The sequence below is a fragment of the Montipora foliosa genome, chromosome 3, assembly GCF_036669935.1.
Source record: "Montipora foliosa isolate CH-2021 chromosome 3, ASM3666993v2, whole genome shotgun sequence".
NCBI classification, from domain to species: domain Eukaryota; kingdom Metazoa; phylum Cnidaria; class Anthozoa; order Scleractinia; family Acroporidae; genus Montipora; species Montipora foliosa.
In genome coordinates, this window is record NC_090871.1 from 57,861,135 (window position 1) to 57,871,134 (window position 10,000).

General features: G+C 41.4%; 1 protein-coding gene across 4 annotated transcripts in view; it reads left to right on the forward strand.

The window, feature by feature from the left end:
• The window catches only part of LOC137997781 (uncharacterized), a 155,978-nt gene that overhangs the window by 24,999 nt on the left and 120,979 nt on the right, over positions 1-10,000 (forward strand). For 3 of the 4 annotated variants that reach the window (XM_068844022.1, XM_068844021.1, XM_068844024.1), the window contains exon 2: positions 5,760-5,884. The gene's annotated coding sequence lies outside the window, so the exon portion shown is untranslated. Of the gene's footprint in view, positions 1-5,618; positions 5,688-5,759; positions 5,885-10,000 lie in introns of those variants that run through there. The other variant, XM_068844023.1, reaches the window with a different exon arrangement.

Sequence of the window (10,000 nt, forward strand, 5' to 3'; positions counted from 1 at the left end):
GATGAGACAAACTGGGGGACAAAAGCAATTGTTATTAAAACTCCAGTCCTGGCAAAACGCGTCAAACGCCTCGGAACCAGGCTGGAAAAACCTAGAGTTAAATCTTGGTAGCTTGGCATTTTAAGTGCAGGCGAACCTATCCACGGTGCCCACGGGGCACCAAAGCTCGTCTACGCCCTGAAAGATGACGTCGTTAAGATCGTAATCATCAAAGTCGATAAGCTTACTAATAAGATCTGCCCTAGAGTTAAGGTCCCTAGGGATCCACTTAGGATCCAGAGATATACCAAACTGAAGGCAAATGTGGAAGGCTTGGAGGGCGAGGAATTGAAGGTCGGCCTTCCGGCTGCCGTTAAGGAGAATGGAGGCAACATTTTGGTTGTCAGAATACCATATGACTTTACACCCCTAGAGACGGCTTCCAAATGCTTCTAACGCGAGGCATACAGCCTTGAGTTCCCTCCACGTTGAACTTTGCGCGGTCTCCGCAATCGACCAGTTTTGGTGAGACACTAATTCAACTCCCGGTTGCAATTGAACAAACGCACCAAAAGCCGAATCACAAGCGTCGGAAAAGGTATTTTTGGCAGGAAGAGACTTAACCCCCCAATATACTTTGCCATTCAAGGCGTGGACGTTATGCCTCCAAAAATCCATCTCAGAAATGGCATCCTGCGTAAGCAATACTACACAGTCCCAAGAAACAGCTCTGCTGATCACCGAGAGAAGTAATCTCGTCATAATACGTGCAACAGGCACCAAACAGCTTGAAAGAAAAATAATTTGGCCAGCAATGCTTGCCACGCGCTTGACGTGAACGCGCGTAGGATGCTGATGGATAGACAAATTCTCTAAGTCGCGAGAAAGCGTAGCGATTCCCTCGTCAGTGGCCTTGATAGAACCATCGATAGTGTTGAGAATAACACCTAACCAGATCGGAATGCACCACTAAACTATTAATCTTGGCGGAAACAGGATCAGTTCCCCCACCGAGGCCGTCATCGAGGAAAATAGCGATGGGAATGCCCCGACTTGTCCATGATTTAAGAAGCGGCTTGAACATTTTGGTAAATAAGAAAGGTGCTGAGGACAGCCCAAACGGAAGGACGCAAAGCTGAAAATATCTTAAAGAACCGGTTCCAAAATCCCAAGCGAAGGTGAGGAACTTCCGATGTGCGGGAAAAATCTCGATGTGATGGTATCCTGACTAAAGATCAAATTTGAATAAAGGACAGCCTTGATCAAAGATTTGTATGGCGACGCTTTAGTCTTCACATTTAAACTTTTGTTAGAAGATGAAACTGTTCACTTGCCTTAAGACCAGAATTAACCTCTGTTTACCAAGGAACTAGGCGTGGAAACAGAAAGCGGGTTGACAATGTCAGGCACGCAAAACATCTCTTCAACAAGGTTAGCGTGGAGCAGTTCATTAACAGCTTTGGACACAAACGAACTGTTAGAAAGCGCCGAAGCATTGTTTGCCTTGAAAAAAGGTGTCGGTAGTTCGAAGAAGGGAATCTTGTAACCTTGACTGATAACATTAAGAATAAATTGCGAAGTTCCTAGGGCACGCCAGAAAGGAATACACAATTTAAGCCTTCCTCGCACCGTGGGCTGACTGGAAAAATCAAACGTACCGAGGGAATCTCCCAGCGAATCGAAAATGAGAGGATGAATCTCGGAACGAAGTGAAACAAGATTAGCATCTGAAGCACTCTCATCTTCCGCTTCCATAATCAAATCATTATAATCAAAAATGGAAATAACAAAACCTGATTTATCCTGATCTTGAAGTCACTTTGAAGCCGAAGGAGGCTGCTGTTTGGCCATCGCCGGACAGAACGCCAATGTCCAGGTTTACCACAAGCAAAACAACTGCCCATATTGGGACGCCGAACGGTAAACGAAGCGGGCACAATAGACGGAATGGCTTGGGGTTTCTGTTGAGAGCTGTCCGATGAAGGAAAGGGGGCCGACGGGCGTACAAGCGAAGATCTTCTGCTCGCGGCAAATGAGCTGCTTCTCTTCTTTTTCACAGTGGACAAAGTCGCTCGTGCGCGCCGCTCGGCACTGAAAATTCGCCAGATCATGCTTCTTGTATTCTTCTACGGTAAACCAACCTGACTCCGATTTATCAGCTAGAGGGATGTGTTTTTGGCGTTCGAGCAGTAACTTCTCACCTTCATCCAATTCAGATTTAACATTTTCAAGCTGTGACTTTTGCGCAGCGGACGTTGTCGAGTGTTTCTCCTAATTTCAGATTAAACTTATATTGATCTTCGTTGGCTTTCCGTTTGAATTTATGGGGCTCACTGTGTTTCAGCTTCTTAATCTCCCTCATTTAGAGGTCGGCGCGGCGTCTTCGTTGGCCCGTTTAATTTGACCCACGGTGTCTTGTAACAAGGCCTTAAAAGAATCCATCATCTGTTGGTTATTGAATGTAATCAGATCCGAAACCTCGTCCTTGGTGATTGACATGGCGGACATGAACAACATCCAACGCGGGAGAATTAACAAGAGCTCGAAGACAGATTAAACGGAGCTCTGAGCTGGGTTGATTCAGAGGCCTAGATGACTATCACGTGCTACACTTCCCCTTATATACGGTTTTCTCTCTACCCATGATGCACCGGCCTGGAGCCCAGGAAGCTTAAGCATCGACGACGAGCGACAGGACGACGACGCCCGGAAGTAAATTCGTGATGCTTTGAATGAATTGCGCATGTTAGTCTCAGTCAGCTGCATTCTCGTCACCAGAGCCTTGGATCCAGTCATAGAAGAACTCTGGGGTCGAGATTGAGTCAACCGTCATTGTGCATACGTCGACGACTGAATTTTGAGTGAGTTGGCGTTCTCACGAAAACGTCAGTAATTTAATCTGTTTAAACTGGCGAAAACTCGGTGTATACCCTGGTTTTTTATTTGATTCTTTATTGGTTGATGAAGCCTGTTTTTATCGGATTTTGTTGTTTATAACTTATTCTGTGAATGAGCCACTGACGAGTGTATTTTTCCAGGAAATACAACATGGCTTCTTCGCAAGACACTGCGAAGAAAGGGTATGTATATCGGGGCTTTGTAGATTCCATTCCTCGGTACTTTGCCAATAGCTTAAATCAGCTATTAGTGAAGTAAAGTGTTGCTTAAGGTTGCTAAAAATTTGGCCCTAAAGTTCTAGAAAGGGGAAATGTTTGGGACGCTATTGCCCAGTGGCTAAATGCCATTGACCAGCAAAACGTTCAGAGTCTCCGCAAGAGCTGTCCGTGACAGGTACTCTCTCTTGACTGCAAAGCAAGCCCAAACGAGAGAGAAAGCGTCAGGAATTCATGTGGAAATATCAGAAGTGGATAGTTTGCTGGAAGAAATTTTAGAGAGAGAAAAGGATGGTTAAGCTAAAATTGAACCGCAGGATCTTGACAAAAATAGAAAGGCAGAAAAGGGAAAGGCAACAGCAGAAGAAGTGAGGAAATAAGCAATGAAAAAAATGGCTGAAACTAATAAAAGGGAGAATGATGAATCGGATAGTGGCAATGAAAAGAAGAAGGTAACAACAAGCACAAATGATACAATTGATTATCTAAAGGAAAAATGGGCAAAAGATCTTGATTTGAAAGAAGAGGAACTTGAACTGAGGAAAAGGGAATTGGAACTTGCTGCAGATAAACAAATTGAAGCTGCTCAGCAACAAGACTTGTTCGTTTTATTTATTTTATTTACTTCATTTTTTTATTTTTTTTCCATGTCGGTAAAAGTCTTGCCTGTCACTTCCCCGGTGAGTGGTCTTTGTGCATACAGCCTTCTGCGCGTATTTTCTTAGGATCGAGAGGGTAGTGGAAATGCGTAGATTTCTCTGGTGGACACAGTAGAATCATTAACTTAGCCTGCAATGGCGTCGAAAGTCATGTAACGCGAATGGCGTTTTAGTGGATCCTTAAACAAAATATACCCTTATGGAGCTCAATAATGGAAAGTCAGTTGGATAAACTATGCAGGCGGTGAAAAACCAACACCTGGAATCTCAAAAGCGACGAGTATTGTACTTCGACAACAATCTATCGCCCGTCGAGCCGAAATCAAAGTGAGCTGTATATCTAAAATTATATTTTACCAAGTGTACTGTTATGTAGAACACTGAAACCAAATAGAAAATTCTGTGGTAACTTATGGGTTCAACAAAGACAGAGAACGAATCGAACACCTTAAGTGGATCTGTGATCAACTCTTCACAGTCTTCAGGAAAAAAAATAATTGGAAATGTGACAGCCAAGAATTATTTGAAAGAAAGCTTGTCGTGTATTTTGTGCTTCATTATTCAAGGAAAAGGTTCTTCATGGAAACGGTTTGATCCTGAAATTAAGTTTGTATTTGCAATATTGCGCATATTTGACACGATTGAGTTTCTTCTCTTCACGCACGTAATGAAATAGGAGGGGTTTTGCCGCTAATGGCAAATATGTTGTTTGTTTCAAAAAATTGTTCGCTGGAAAAGGTGGCCTTTATGAATTCATCATGTTTTGTGATATGCGAGCTTAACTGGATAGTTTTTATGGCAATAGTAAAGCATTTTCTTGTCAAAATGAGGTTAGCGTCTTTCTGGTGTGTTAACTTAATTAAATCTTGAGTTTGTAGTTGCCGTCTGCCGCGTAACCTTGATTTCCACTCTCAAATTTACCTCCAGAACCTACTTTTTGAGTAGAATAAGCTTTTAGAATGATGTTCTTGTTTTGCATAAAGCAAGCTAACAAAATCTGTACCTTGCTGAGTTCGCATTTGTTCGCGTTAATAGCATTTTCGGACAGATGCTTCTGCTTTACAAGGGGTATATTGCTTTGGTCTCCCATCCAGATACTAGCCCCGCCGGACAGTGTTTAACTTCAGTGAACGTTGGTATTACAAAGCTGTCAGATGCTCAGAAGACACGCTTAAACTTGCGGTGAAAAGAAGTTGTGAGGGAAATTGAAAATTATCAACATGTCAGCCCAGAAGCCAATGTTTCTCGCTTCTCTTTTATTTGTTATTCTTCAGAGACTGGAATGCTGTAGTTCAATACCACACAATTCTTCTGTAACATGTACCACAGGCAACCCAGTGTATGCTTCACGGAAGCATCTCGTTTTCTCTGTAAACTCATGCGGCGCAAGAAAGATTCATTGCCAAACTGTTGAATTCCTGAGTAAATTTCACTCGAAAAAATAAATATCGTACTCATCGCTTCGTTATTCATGTGATATCGGTGGAATTCACTAGTTAGGCAATGAATTTATCTATAGAAGAAAGCAAAGGAATTTAATTAATTATTTAAAGCAGCAACCAGTAATATGAATTCTTTCATCATCAATCACACCATCATTTTGCATGAGGAGAAGAAGAGTCCGCATATCTCTAAGCGACGGCATATTCAAACGAGATGTTTGAGGCCATCGTCGCTTGGGGCTTTTGCTTAAGTTCTTTATTTTTCCCGCCTAGAACGAAACCCGCTACCAAGTCTTTTACAGACATGACGTTATAATTCCGTAGCCGTCGTCTCATTCGTCGTGAAATTAACGCGGAGAATTAAAAGGCTCTTATTTCATGAATGTCTGTTATTTCAATTCATTGTGCATTGTAGCCTGTTTATCCAACGACTGGCAGATGCAGATAAGCACTTAATTTTCAAAGTGGCGGGAAAAATTTGGACAGCTAAGATTGTACAGTTGCTTTACCCTATTAATGAATACCGATATCCTTTCCCAATATCTTTTGTTGTCATTCACTGACAGTTTGCTGCAAGCCTTGTCTCCTCTTGAGAATAACAACAAAGGGACCAAAAGACTCAGAAAAACTGACGTAGACGCGACGCAAGTTGGCAATTGCGACCCCTAGAGTGCGAGGAACAAGATTTGAGGTAAGTCAGAACTGAGTCCCTTAACAGTTTTGTTTCGCTCACTGCGCGTTCAGCAAGGTCAAGATTGAATTTCTCTTAGCGAGATTCTACGAGAGGAAATTAATAACTATTTCTTGGCCGAAGTTAAAGCCAATAATTCCATGCCACTTATTTCGGTTATTGACTGTAAAACGTCGGTTGTGTTACTCGAATATCTGTCAATGAATGTTCATTGAGGGTAAGAGAAAATTATTTGTTGATGGGATTATCTCTCTCAGCACTTACATCTCTTCATCTGCGTTCTCATTTTTCGCTGGTGACGTAAAGCTGGTAGCAAATGCTTATGTGTTTGCTTTGTTTCATCTCCCTTAATTGCCTTCTACCATTAATTGCGCTTTTAAGGGATCCATTTGAAAAGAAAACAGGTTTTGTTGATGTATGAAGGTTTGAATTTGACAATGTGTAGGTATAAAGGTTATGCCACTACATTCCGAGCATTCGCGGATTTCCTTCCACCCAGTTATCAAATTTTACAACTGATTCGTAAATTGGATTCCTCCTTTATTGATCCATCGACTTATTAAGTATCGTATCTCAGCTCGTACTAGTCAATCGTTAACCACGAAAGAAAAATATCTCCTGCTTCATTTAATTGTCCTTCTCTTAGTGTATATAACGTCGTCAAGAGGTCATGAGATCATGTAGATGTTTTGACGACTTGAAAACAGAATTTTAAAAAAAGAACATTTGACCTCCTCTCTAACCCAATTATTGCAAAGAGGTGCGCTCTATTATCATTTTTTTCATCGTTAAAATATTGGTGGGGGAGGGAGTCGGCGAGGAAGCTGTTTTCCCGCCAAAAATTTATTTCGTTACGCGTCTGTCACGATAAGTCGCATTTACTTCGTTGCTCGTCAGTGAGGAATTATTTCGACAGTTCTGTACAAAAAAACTGCAGAGACGGTATAAATTAACTTAAAACAGGCCAGATTATATGCAGTGTTGATTTCTGAAGAGAGCGGGAAAAACAGAGAGAAACTTATCAAAGAAGAGTAGAGAACCAACAAAACAACCTCGAGAAAGTAGGGAATTTTATCAGGAGTCCGGCAACGTCAACTACAACGTTACTTCAAAATATATCTCAGGGCTATCGTTACTATTCTTGCTGCACGTGCTGCACGGGTTGTGTTTCCTTTTTTTAACCAATGATAGTCTTGCTTTGTGGTGTTGTCGTTGCCGTAGCCGTCGCTGTTGCTACAACTCGAGGGAGGAAAAGAGGGGACCCTGGGAACGAAGTTGTCAACAACAACCCGTGAATGAAGTCGAGAGCGGAAATCGAAGGGGAAACATTGGTGGAAGGCTGGTCATGCACTCACTAACCTTGTTCAAGTCATGCTTCTTTTCTTTGCAACAAGCCAAATATCCCCATGTTGTCCTTTGGAATTTATTTTAAGATTTTGGATTTTCATGCCAGGGTGATATACACAAAAAAGCATTGAATTTACATTGAACTTTTCAATAACAAACCTCGTGGTCGTGTTTCCAAGGTTTTACATTTGAAACAACGGTTTCTTACAAAATCGTTTTCACACTATGGTACGAGCACTCAGCACTCCACTTAGGTTCCCAAGTAAAAGCTCCAAGAGCAACATAAAAAGCAAGCGGGTTACCGCTTCGTTTTACTTCATCATCCCATTATCGCTTCGTTGGCATCCAAGTACTGTTAACGTCTTAAAGCTTCGCCTCAATAAACTTTGTTTAAACTGTTTCCATCATGTGCTTTATTGTAGAAAACCATGCAGGCGCGTACAAGATTTCTGTTCTTTAGCGTAGGGTTACACTACCACCGGTGAAAATCGGTTTTTATGCAACTACATCCACACTGACACACAGAAACGAAATGATGTTTCACTGAATAAGGGATTAAAAAGATCTCTCTGGATTTCGAACCTTGGACTGCCGAACTTTGCAAGATCTTTGAACTTGAAAATCTCGGACGCACTTTCTTCCTTCTCATCATGGCAAAAATGTCGAACCAAAATGTTTGATTGACTTAGGTGGCTTTACCATTTCTAGTAAACCAACTTTGGTAAGTGTAACAAGTAATACTTGTTTGTATTTTAAGACTTGCAACACTAGGCTTCGATATAATGTGGGAAAAAAGATGTGATAACTACATTTTCGACGTCACCATTGAAAACTAAGTTCTATTTTTATTGATGTTCTTTGGTTGAAAATGAGGCAGTATCGCTTGGTAGTTGTAAAGGGCTGAAAAGAGTACGTACGTACGAAGAAGCACGAGGTGTTGGTTTTGAGAGCTCTTAAACAAGATTTAGTGAAATCATCATGTTTCGTTGATTATACGGCATAAAGGATATGTCAAATGTTTACCCCAGTTAGTGAAATGAAGAAATGATGTTTACGATTGTGCGTCGGGAAAACTCGAAAAACAGCCGAGAGCTCCTTTGCGGGAAACGAACTTACGACTTTCCGATTATCAGTTCGGATTTTCTGCCACTGAGCACTTTGAGACGCGTTCGCGAGAATTACAGAATGTAACGAGAATGCACCAATTTCCACAATATCGTCCTAGCAGAGAAAGCATTATCTGGGATAGACGAGAAGGACGATTCCTCTTGTGCAAGGTTTCTAGAACTTGGACCATGAACGAATTAGGAATCAATGACAACCACTAGACCATAGAAGCAAGCCGTTAAACAAACGTGAAGTTTCATAATATTTAAGGTGACTGAACACAGTTTTCCTGCGGTCACCGGTATTCTGTAAAGGACGACGCGGATTTGAAAAACAAAAACAAAACAAAGACTGTATCGCGACTTTTGGCGAGAATTGTTTTTTTCTCCTTCTCACGATGGCCTTGGAAATGCAGTGTAAATTCGCTTCCGTTTTGTGAAAGTCATGGCGCTTTAAAAGTGAAAATAAATGCGGTGCATTCGCCCAAATATTTCAGACCAACATTTGTTGGACGTGAAACCAAATTTCTCGCAAACCCGTGATTAGATTTTGCAGAAATTTGGAATTAAAATAGTTCCTACTTTAAACGAGTTGACTATCCAAACAACGAACAAAATTAACAAACAAGACCTTGGGAAAACTAAAAAAACGTCTATCAGCGAATCATGAAAAATCTGTCTGTTGAAATTCTGTGATAACAGCTGTTAAACGTATTTTATTTCTATTATTTTATGTACGCAAATGCTGCAAAAAAACTAATGAGTGAATTTACATAAATCAGGAATAAGCATCCTTTAAGCCTTGTTTTCATCTAGACGCGTTACCATGGTAACAGCCTAAAGAGCTTTTTAAATGTCAAAAATATAAACCTTCGTGGTAGCACTCGTCAGTGACCAAGTTTGAGCTTCTACGCAAAAAGATGCTTAAATATGGAAGTAATGAAAGTATAAGTACATAAAAACTGTGTTCATGCAGTCACCTTAAATATAGATACTCGACTTTAAAAATACTGTAGATCAGCGCTATTCGGAATGGGTGCTTTGACTTAAACACTCACGGTTGATCAGCGCCATTCAAAATGGGTGCTTAGACCTAAATACGGTGCATGGGAATATTACGTTGGTGACCTTCTACTCTATCTACACCGCGTAATTGTCACACGAGATAGTATCCAATGTCCTTCTCATAAGTCCCTTTTAGCATTTACCTCCTGGCCGTGTAGCGCAACATTTGTGATTACCGGAACCTATTTTAATGCCCTAGCACCCACGAGTCTTCTATTTATAGCTCACTGGTAGAGCATCCGAACTAGTAATCGGAAGGTCGTCGCTAGGTGCGACTTCTTCAACGGAGCACTCGGATTTTTCCCGAATATACCCGAGCCACCATCCCCCACGAGTCTCCTATAGCTCAGTAGTAGCTGTAGAGCATCCGAACTAGTAATCGGAAGGTCATAGGTTCGACTCCTGCAAAGGTGCACTCGGATTTCTTTCCGAGCATCCTCGTCGAAAAAACACATTTCTTCAAGAATAAGCATACAACGACTCCTTTATACAATTGAAATCAGGACAGCTGGATCAAATTCCTGATGTTCCTGAGCTTTAATTAATAGTGTTAAACATCGTCGCCACTAGTACTAGCCGCGCCTCCAGCTGAAACTTG